The sequence below is a fragment of the Mobula hypostoma genome, chromosome 5, assembly GCF_963921235.1.
Source record: "Mobula hypostoma chromosome 5, sMobHyp1.1, whole genome shotgun sequence".
Lineage (NCBI taxonomy): Eukaryota > Metazoa > Chordata > Chondrichthyes > Myliobatiformes > Myliobatidae > Mobula > Mobula hypostoma.
The window spans coordinates 10,022,060-10,031,478 of record NC_086101.1 but is presented as its reverse complement, the minus strand read 5'-3'; the positions used below and the strand labels follow the sequence as shown (position 1 = coordinate 10,031,478).

Below are 9,419 nucleotides of genomic sequence, written 5' to 3'. Positions count from 1 at the left end.
CCGCTGCCGGCAGCCCATTCCACACACTCAGCACTCTCTGCGTAAAAAACAGATGTAAAAACATCACTTTCTGTAAATAATTGAAATCTGAAATTAATCTGAAATATTCAGTCCTGGTCTTCGACCTTTGAGGATATCCATATGGAATATAAACACCTACTCTCCGTCCGCCAGAAAAGGCGGGATCTCCTAGTGGCCACCAATTTCAGTTCGACTTCCCATTCCCATTCTGGCATGTCACTCCATGGCCTCCTCTACTGTCGCATTGAGGCCACACTCAGGTTGGAGGTGCAACACCTTATATTCCGTCTGGGTAGCCTCCAACCTGATGGCATGAACATCAATTTCTCGATCTTCCTGTCATTGTTTCCCCCCCCCACCTCTCCTTCACCATTCCCTATTCCAATTTCCCTCTCTCACTTTATCTCCTTACATGCGCCTCCCCTCCCTCTGGTGCCCCACCCCTTTCTCCCATGGCCTTCAGTGCTCTCCGTTCAGATTCCCCTTCACAATCCCTTTATCTTTTTCACCAATCGACTTCCCAGCTCTTCACGTCACCCCTCCTCCTTTCCTGGTTTCACCTGTCACCTACTACCTTGTACTTCCTCCTCCGCCCTGCCACCTGACTTCTCATCTTTTTATTTCAGACCTGATGAAGTACCTTGGCCAAAAGCGTCAATTAACTCTTTGCCATAGATGCTGTATGGCTTGCTGAGTTCCTCCAGCATTTTGTGTGTCTTGCTTCCATTCCTGTCTGTATGTGTCTATCTAAATACCTCATAAATGTTGCTGTTTTATCTGCTTCCATCACCTCCCTTGGCGTTCCAGGATCTTAGAATTCTCTGTGTAAAATAAACTTGCCTCATCAATTTCCTCCAAACTTTCTGCTCCCTCGTTATATTTACTCCCTGTAGTATTTGACATTCCCAAGCTGGGGATAAAGGGGCTCTGACTGTATATCATGTCTGTGTCAGTTGTTGTTGATGACTGTTTCTTCGACAGGTGCTGAAGCACTGTGTTCCCAGACTTCTGAAACTTGTGATACCCTCAGTCTGTGATGCGCTCTCACTGGTAAGGAGATCGGGCGCGTGTGGACCAGAGTAATTCTCCACAACCTCTGTGGGACAGGGGAGGAGCTTTGGGTGTGCGCTCGGCATCTGATGCACATTCTGTCCCGACAGTGTGATGGTAGAGTGTGAGAGCGAATAACTGGAGCAATTCCCCCACGTGCTGGCCGCACAGGGAAATGCATCTTATTTTCCTCTATCCTCCTTCCCCTTCCTACACTTTTATTATTCTGGAGTCTTCCTCCTTCATTTCTGATTCTGAGGAAGGGTCTTGGACCGAAACGTCGACTGTTTGTTCATTTCCGTGAATGCAGCCTGACGTGCTGATTTCCTCCCGCATTTTGTGTGTCTTAGTTCGCCATCCTCACCTTATGGGTGAGAGCGGCTCTGCAATAATCTGAACTTTCTCACATCAGTCAGTTGGGTTGGCGGAGTCCTGAAATCCGGAGCGCAAGTTAACCTGTTGGAAGAACTCAATGGGTTAAGCAGCGTCAGTGGAGCCAAGAGGAGGGTCGGGATCCTGCTTCTGCAGGAATTTGGGCTGCATCGCCAGATTCCAGCATTTGCAGCCTCAGTCTCCTGAATTCAGGATGGAATGCAAGGTGTGGTTCCTCCAACCTGAGTGTTGCTTCATCTCGACAGTATAAACATAGAAACATAGAAAATAGGTGCAGGAGTAGGCCATTCGGCCCTTCGAGCCTGCACCACCATTCAGTATGATCATGGCTGATCATCCAACTCAGAACCCCGCCCCAGCCTTCCCTCCATACCCCCTGACCCCCGTAGCCACAAGGGCCATATCTAACTCCCTCTTAAATATAGCCAATGAACTGGCCTCAACTGTTTCCTGTGGCAGAGAATTCCACAGATTCACCACTCTCTGTGTGAAGAAGTTTTTCCTCATCTCGGTCCTAAAAGGCTTCCCCTTTATCCTCAAACTGTGACTCCTCGTTCTGGACTTCCCCAACATCGGGAACAATCTTCCTGCATCTCGCCTGTCCAATCCCTTTAGGATTTTATATGTTTCAATAAGATCCCCCCTCAATCTACTAAATTCCAATGAGTATAAGCCTAGTCGATCCAGTCTTTCATCATATGAAAGTCCAGCCATCTCAGGACTCAATCTGGTGAACCTTCTTTGTACTCCCTCTATGGCAAGGATGTCTTTTCTCAGATTAGGGGACCAAAACTGCACACAATACTCCAGGTGTGGTCTCATCAAGGCCTTGTACAACTGCAGTAGTACCTCCCTGCTCCTGTACTCGAATCCTCTAGCTATAAATGCCAGCATACCATTCGCCTTTTTCACCACCTGCTGTACCTGCATGCCCACTTTCAATGACTGGTGTATAATGACACCCAGGTCTCGTTGCACCTCCCCTTTTCCTAATTGGCCACCATTCAGATAATAATCTGTTTTCCTGTTTTTGCCACCAAAGTGGATAACCTCACATTTATCCACATTAAATTGCATCTGCCATGAATTTGCCCACTCACCTAACCTATCCAAGTCACCTTGCATCCTCTTAGCATCCTCCTCACAGCTAACACTGCCGCCCAGCTTCGTGTCATCCGCAAACTTGGAAATGCTGCATTTAATTCCCTCATCTAAGTCATTAATATATATTGTAAACAACTGGGGTCACAGCACTGAGCCTTGCGGTACCCCACTAGTCACTGCCCGCCATTCTGAAAAGGTCCCATTTATTCCCACTCTTTGCTTCCTGTCTGCCAACCAATTCTCTATCCACATCAATACCTTACCCATAATACTGTGTGCGTTAAGTTTGCATGCTAACCTCCTGTGTGGGACCTTGTCAAATGTCTTTTGAAAATCCAAATATACCACATCCACTGGTTCTCCCCTATCCACTCTACTAGTTACATCCTCAAAAAATTATATGAGATTCGTCAGACATGATTTTCCTTTCACAAATCCATGCTGACTTTGTCCGATGATTTCACCACTTTCCAAATGTGCTGTTATCACATCTTTGATAACTGACTCTAGCGTTTTCCCCACCACCGATGTTTGGCTAACCGGTCTATAATTCCCCGGTTCCTCTCTCCCTCCTTTTTTAAAAAGCGGGGTTACATTAGCCACCCTCCAATCCTCAGGAATTAGCCCAGAATCCAACGAGTTTTGAATAATTATCACTAATGCATCCACTATTTCTTGGGCTATTTCCTTAAGCACTCTGGGATGCAGACCATCTGGCCCTGGGGATTTATCTGCCTTTAATCCCTTCAATTTACCAAATACCACTTCCCTACTAGCATGTATTTCCCTCAGTTCCTCCATCTCACTGGACCCTCTGTCCCCTACTATTTCCAGAAGATTATTTATGTCCTCCTTAGTGAAAACAGAATCAAAGTAGTTATTCAATTGGTCTGCCATGTCCTTGCTCCCCACAATCAATTCATCTGTTTCTGTCTGTAAGGCACCTACATTTGTCTTAACCAATCTTTTTCTTTTCACATATCTATAAAAGCTTTTACAGTCAGTTTTTATGTTCCCTGCCAGTTTTCTCTCATAATCTTTTTTCCCTTTCCTAATTAAGCCCTTTGTCCTCCTCTGCTGAACTCTGAATTTCTCCCAGTCCTCAGGTGAGCCACTTTTTCTGGCTAATTTGTATGCTTCTTCTTTGGAATTGATACTATCCCTAATTTCACTTGTCAGCCACGGGTGTACTACCTTCCCTGGTTTATTCTTTTGCCAAACTGGGATGAACAATTGTTGTAGTTTATCCATGCGATTTTCTTTTAACGACTATGAACTAAAGACAGAGAAGAGAAAAAAAAAATCCTTTGTCACGTGTACAAAAGGTTGTTAGAGCCAGGGATTGTAATGGGGACAAGCACCCACTGCCTATTAAATGCTGCGAATGGTGGGCACCTGAAATAGCTTCTGACAACCAAGTCCAGCTCCTGGCCTTCACGTGTGGCTTGGCTACGAAGTCCGGTGAAACCGTGACTCTGTCAGAGGAAGGGGCAAATGAGGGTTACTGGCGCCTTTAATCCAGTCGCTTCTGGCAAATGGGGCTCATTAGCACGGTGGGCTCATTAGCACGGTTGGCTGGTCATCAAGGAGAAGGAAAACCCTGCTGCCTTGCGGATACTGTATACCCATTTATGAGGAAGGCTTCGGGAGTAGACTCCGACGGAAACATTCGGAGCCGGAGTCGCACGTTGAGTTCAAAGCTTACTAGCAACTCCTGCGATGCTGCTGGTGCCCCAAACTGTATCGATCTCCGTCATTCATTGGGTTAATCTTCGGAGAGGGCAGCTTGCTACATGGGCACGTCTTGATTTCCATATTGAGCTGCCCAGGCGCGCATCTCGACAGTCAGGACGCAATGTACGTGGTTGGCCCTGACCGACGAGGGCCTGAGTGACACAGAAATATCGAAATGCACAGGGAAAGGTGTCAATCAGAGTCAACAATCAACACAGTCTGTCCGGGGATTGTGCGGAGGGTATTTGCAAGGTTTACCAAGTTTCCGGGGCCAAAATAGCATAATTACGACTCACTAATCCTAACTGTCTGTCATTGGAATGTGGGAGGAAACTAGAGCATCCGGAAGAAACTATAGAATCGAACTCCGGTTGGTGATAACTGCCGCTGAAAAGTGATTGCACGAACTGCTACGCTACCCTGCCTTCCGACCTTTTTCTCCACTTTCCGTAGGGATCGTTCTCTATGTGACTCCCCGGTTTTCTCATCCCTCTCCACGGCTTTCCTTCCTGGCACCCATCCCTGCAAGCGAGACAAGTCCTGCACATGCCCCTATACCTCTTCCCCCATCATCATTCAGCTCCCCAAAGCGTCCTTCCAGGTGAGGTGAAACTTCTTTTGCGAGTCTGCCGGGATCATCCACTATATCCGGTGTTCTTCGTGCGGATTCCTCTACGTCGCCGAGGCCCGTGCAGATTGGGAACCGCTTCGTCGAGCGCCATCGCTCCATCCGCCACTTTTCGTTCAAGAGCCTGATGGTTGAGGAGTAGTAGCTGTTCTTGAACCTGGTGGTATAAGTCCTGAGGTACTTGTACCGTCTGCCTGACGGCAGTAGCGAGAAAAGAGCATGGCCTGGGTGGCGAGGATTTTTGATGATGGATGCTATGGCAACGATTCATGTGAATGTGTTCAATGCTTAGGGGGGTTTTATCGATGATGTACGGGGCCAAATCCACTACCTTTTGTAGGATTTTCCACTCAAAGACATCGGTGTTCCCATTGCAGGCCATAATGCAGCCAGTCAGCACACTTTGCACCAGACATCTGTAGAAGTTTGTTAAGGTTTTCTTTTCATGACAGGCCGAATCTTCGCAGACTCCTGAGGAATCCTTCACATCTCAGTTTTAAATGACCAGCCCCTTTAGATATATCTATGTTCATTTGTTTGTGACTCCCTCATTTATGAAAACGTCTCAACATCTGCCCGGTCAAGCCCTTTCGGCATCTGAATTCTCATGCTCCAGTGCTTCTATAACCCCCTTTGGGTCGGGAGAACAAACTGCACACAGTACTCCAGGTGACTCTCACCAAGATGCCATACAATTGCCTGCCAAATCACAGACTGGAGCTCAGACGCTCTGTTGACCGAGAGACAGAACCAAAGTTTCAGGTTAACAACCCAGCATAAAATTTCTGATAAACTGGCCTCTACCTGAACCAATGACCATACTCCTCTCTGCACAGATGCTGTCTGACCTGCATGATACATCTACAATATATATTTTGCTTATTGAATGCTGAGGTTGTGTTTGAAAATATCTGTGCCCCATTTTAGATTGTGTTGGCCATTTCTGGAAGTTAAAGATAACACAGTTGTTTTATTTACATCAGAGACAATTGTGCTGCTGGTGATAAATATTCTACATGTATATTAAGAGTACAAATGTAACGAGGGAGAATATATGATCAAGGGTGACCGGAGGCACAAAAAAATGACAGAGCCTGGATGCTGGAGCATCAAACAATCTGCTGAGGAATCTCAGCGAGTCGAGCACCATCTGTGGAGGAAAGAGATTGTCAAGGTTTCAGGTTCAGGGGTATACAGAGGAAAAAAATAGCTATGAGACAGGAGTTGAAGGTGCTTGGTGCACAGAGGAGTTGTGACAGATGGAAGATAAAATGTCTCCAGACAGATAAAAGTGGTTTAATTTAGTATGACAGCCAGCACGTACATCGCGGAACTAGTGAGACTCCGCGTGAGGGGAACTTTGCCAGATCAAATAGGGTCCGTGTGATTGATACGAGGTCAATGCTGCTTGGTCTATGCAGTCTCAGGATCTGCGTGTGGTGGTTTGATAACAACTGTGGGATCCCAGAAGTTCTGTAGGAAGCAGACCTGTGTTTACCTGTATTTGTGTGATTGTCCCAGCTTTTATCCCTATGGTTACCCAAAAGGATTTTTCATTTAATAGCTCTTGTGCTCATATCCATCTTCATCTCATGGGGTGGTTCTGAAGGCTGGAAGGGATTAGGATGTAGTTGTCCATGAACTGGTGGTGTTGTACCCTGTGTCAGTGTGTTCAGGTATCTCCAGCTGACCATGGGACAAGTGATGCATCCCAGCAGGTGGGTTTGCTACTGGAATAAAATATCTGTACCCCTTTCTCTCTACTATTACAACAATCTTTACGTCTAAGTCTTATTTAGAGATAACTCTTACACGATAACAAAGGGAACAGTATACGTTTTACTTCGCTTCATGGCATCATACGATTCTCCCAAAATGGTTTTCAGGACTGGAAAGGAATGAGTAAGAATGAAAAGTTGGGGAGAGGGGAGGAAGCATAGAAACATAGAAAAACTTCAGCACAATACAGGCCCTTCAGCCCACAATGCTGTGCCGAACATGTACTTACTTTAGAAATTACCTAGGGCTACAAATAGCCTCTCCTTCTCTAAGCTCCATGTACCTATCTTAAAAGACCCTATTGTATCCACCTCCACCATCGTTGCCGGCAGCCCATTCCATGCACTCACCACTCTCTGCATAAAATCTTACCCGTGACATCTCCACTGATCCTACAAGCACCTTAAAACTGTGCCCTCTCGTGTTAGCCATTTCAGCCCTGGGAAAAAGCCTCTGACTATCCACATGATCAATGCCTCCCATTATCTAATACACTTCTATCAGGTCACCTCTCATCCTCCGTCGCTTCAAGGCGAAATGGTCAAGTTCACTCAACCTATTCTCATGGAAGCATACACGAGGAAATCTGCAGATGCTGGAATTTCAAGAAACACACATAAAAGCAACTTTTATGTGTGTTGTCTCATGAGGCATGCTTCCCAATCCAGGCAACATCCCTTTAAATCTCCTCGGCACACTTTCTATAGGCTCCACATCCTTCCATAGTGAGGTGACCAGAACTGAGCACAGTACTCCAAATTGTGTCTGATCAGGGACCTAAAAAGCTGTAATATTACCTCTCAGCTCTTGAACTCAACCCCCCAGTTGATGGAAGCCAATACACTGTATGCCTTTTTAACTACACAGTCAACCTGCGCAGCAGCTTTGACTGTCCTATGGATTCGGACCCCAAGATCTCTCTGATCCTCCCTACTGCCAAGAATCTTATTACTATATTGTGCTATCATATCTGACCTACCAAAAAGAAACATGTTACGCTTATACAGGTTGAACTCCATCTTCTCAACCCAGTTTTGCATCCTATCGATGTCCCGCTGTAACCTCTGACTGCCCTCCACACTATCCACAACACCCCTAGCCTTTGTGTCATGAGCAAATTTACTAACCCATCCTCATCCAGGTCATTTATAAAAATCATGAAGTGAAGGGGTCCCAGAACAAATCCCTGAGGCACACCACTGGCCACTGAACTCCATGCAGAATATGACCCATCTACAACCACTCTTTGCCTTTTGTAGACAAACCAATTCATCCCCATGGATTCCATGCCTCCTTATTTTCTCAATAAGCCTTGCATGGGGTACCTCATTAAATGCTTTGCTGAAATCCATGTACAATACATTCACTGCTCTACCATCATCAATGTGTTTAGTCACATCCTCTTAAAATTTGGACAGGCTTGTAAGGCATGACCTGCCCTTGACAAAGCCACACTGACTATTCCTAATCATCCTATGCCTCTCCAAATGTTCATAAATCCTGCCTCTCTGGATTTTCTCCATCAACTTACCAACCACTGAAGTAAGACTTTACTGGTCTATAATTTCCTGGGCGATCTCTATTCCCTTTCTTGAATAAGGGAACAACATCTGCAACCCTCCAATCCTCCGGAACTTCTCTCATTCCTATTGATGATACAAAGGTCATTGCCAGAGGCTCAGCAATCTCCGCCCTCGCCTTCCACATTAGCCTGGGTTATATTTAGTCTGGTCCTGGTGACTTACTCAAATTGATGGTTTCCAAAAGCTCCAGCACATCCTCTTTCTTAACGTCTACATGCTGAAGCATTTCACTCCGCTGAATGCTGAAGCAAAGTATTCATTAAGTACCTCCAGTACCTCCTCCGGTTCCATACGCACTTTTCCACTGTCATACTTGATTGGTCCTATTCTTGCATGCCTTATCCTCTTGCTCTTCACATACTTGTAGAATGCCTTGGGGTTTTCCTTAATCGTAAGTTTTTTCTTTTCTTCCTGACTAGACTTTCAACAGCCTTTGTGCACCATGGTTCCTGTATTCTGCCATCATTTCCATGTCTCATTGGAACGTACCTATGCAGAACGCCACGCAAGTATCCCCTGAACATATGCCACATTTCTGGTGTTCATTTCCCTGAGAACATCTGCTCCCAATTTATGTTTTCAAGTTCCTGCCTGATAGCCTCATATTTCCCCTTACTCCAATTAAACGCTTTCCTAACTTGTCTGTTCCTATCCCTCTCCAGTGCTATGGTAAAGGAGATAGAATTGTGATCACTATCTCCAAAATGCTCTTCTACTGAGAGACCTGACACCTGACCAGGTTCATTTCCCAATACCAGATCAAGTACAGCCTCTCCTCTTGTAGGCTTATTTACATATTGGGCCAGGAAACTGTCCTGAACACAGCTAACAAACTCCACCCCATCTAAACCCTTTGCTCTCGGGTGATGCTAATCATTACTGGGGAAATTAAAATCCCCCATCACGACAACCCTGTTATTATTGCACCGTTCCATTATCTGTCTCCCCATCTGCTCCTCAATGTCACTGTTGCTATTGGGTGGTCTATGAAAACACCAAGTCGAGTTATTGTCCCCTTCCTCTTTCTAACTTCCACCCACTGAGACTCAGTAGACGATCCCTCCATGACTTCCTCCTTTTCTACAGCCGTGACACTATCTCTGATCACAGTGCAACGCCCCCACCTC

At 45.9% G+C, this 9,419-nt stretch overlaps 1 protein-coding gene across 1 annotated transcript in view; it reads left to right on the top strand.

Moving 5' to 3' along the window:
- The window catches only part of LOC134346437 (uncharacterized), a 119,092-nt gene that overhangs the window by 39,203 nt on the left and 70,470 nt on the right, over positions 1-9,419 (top strand).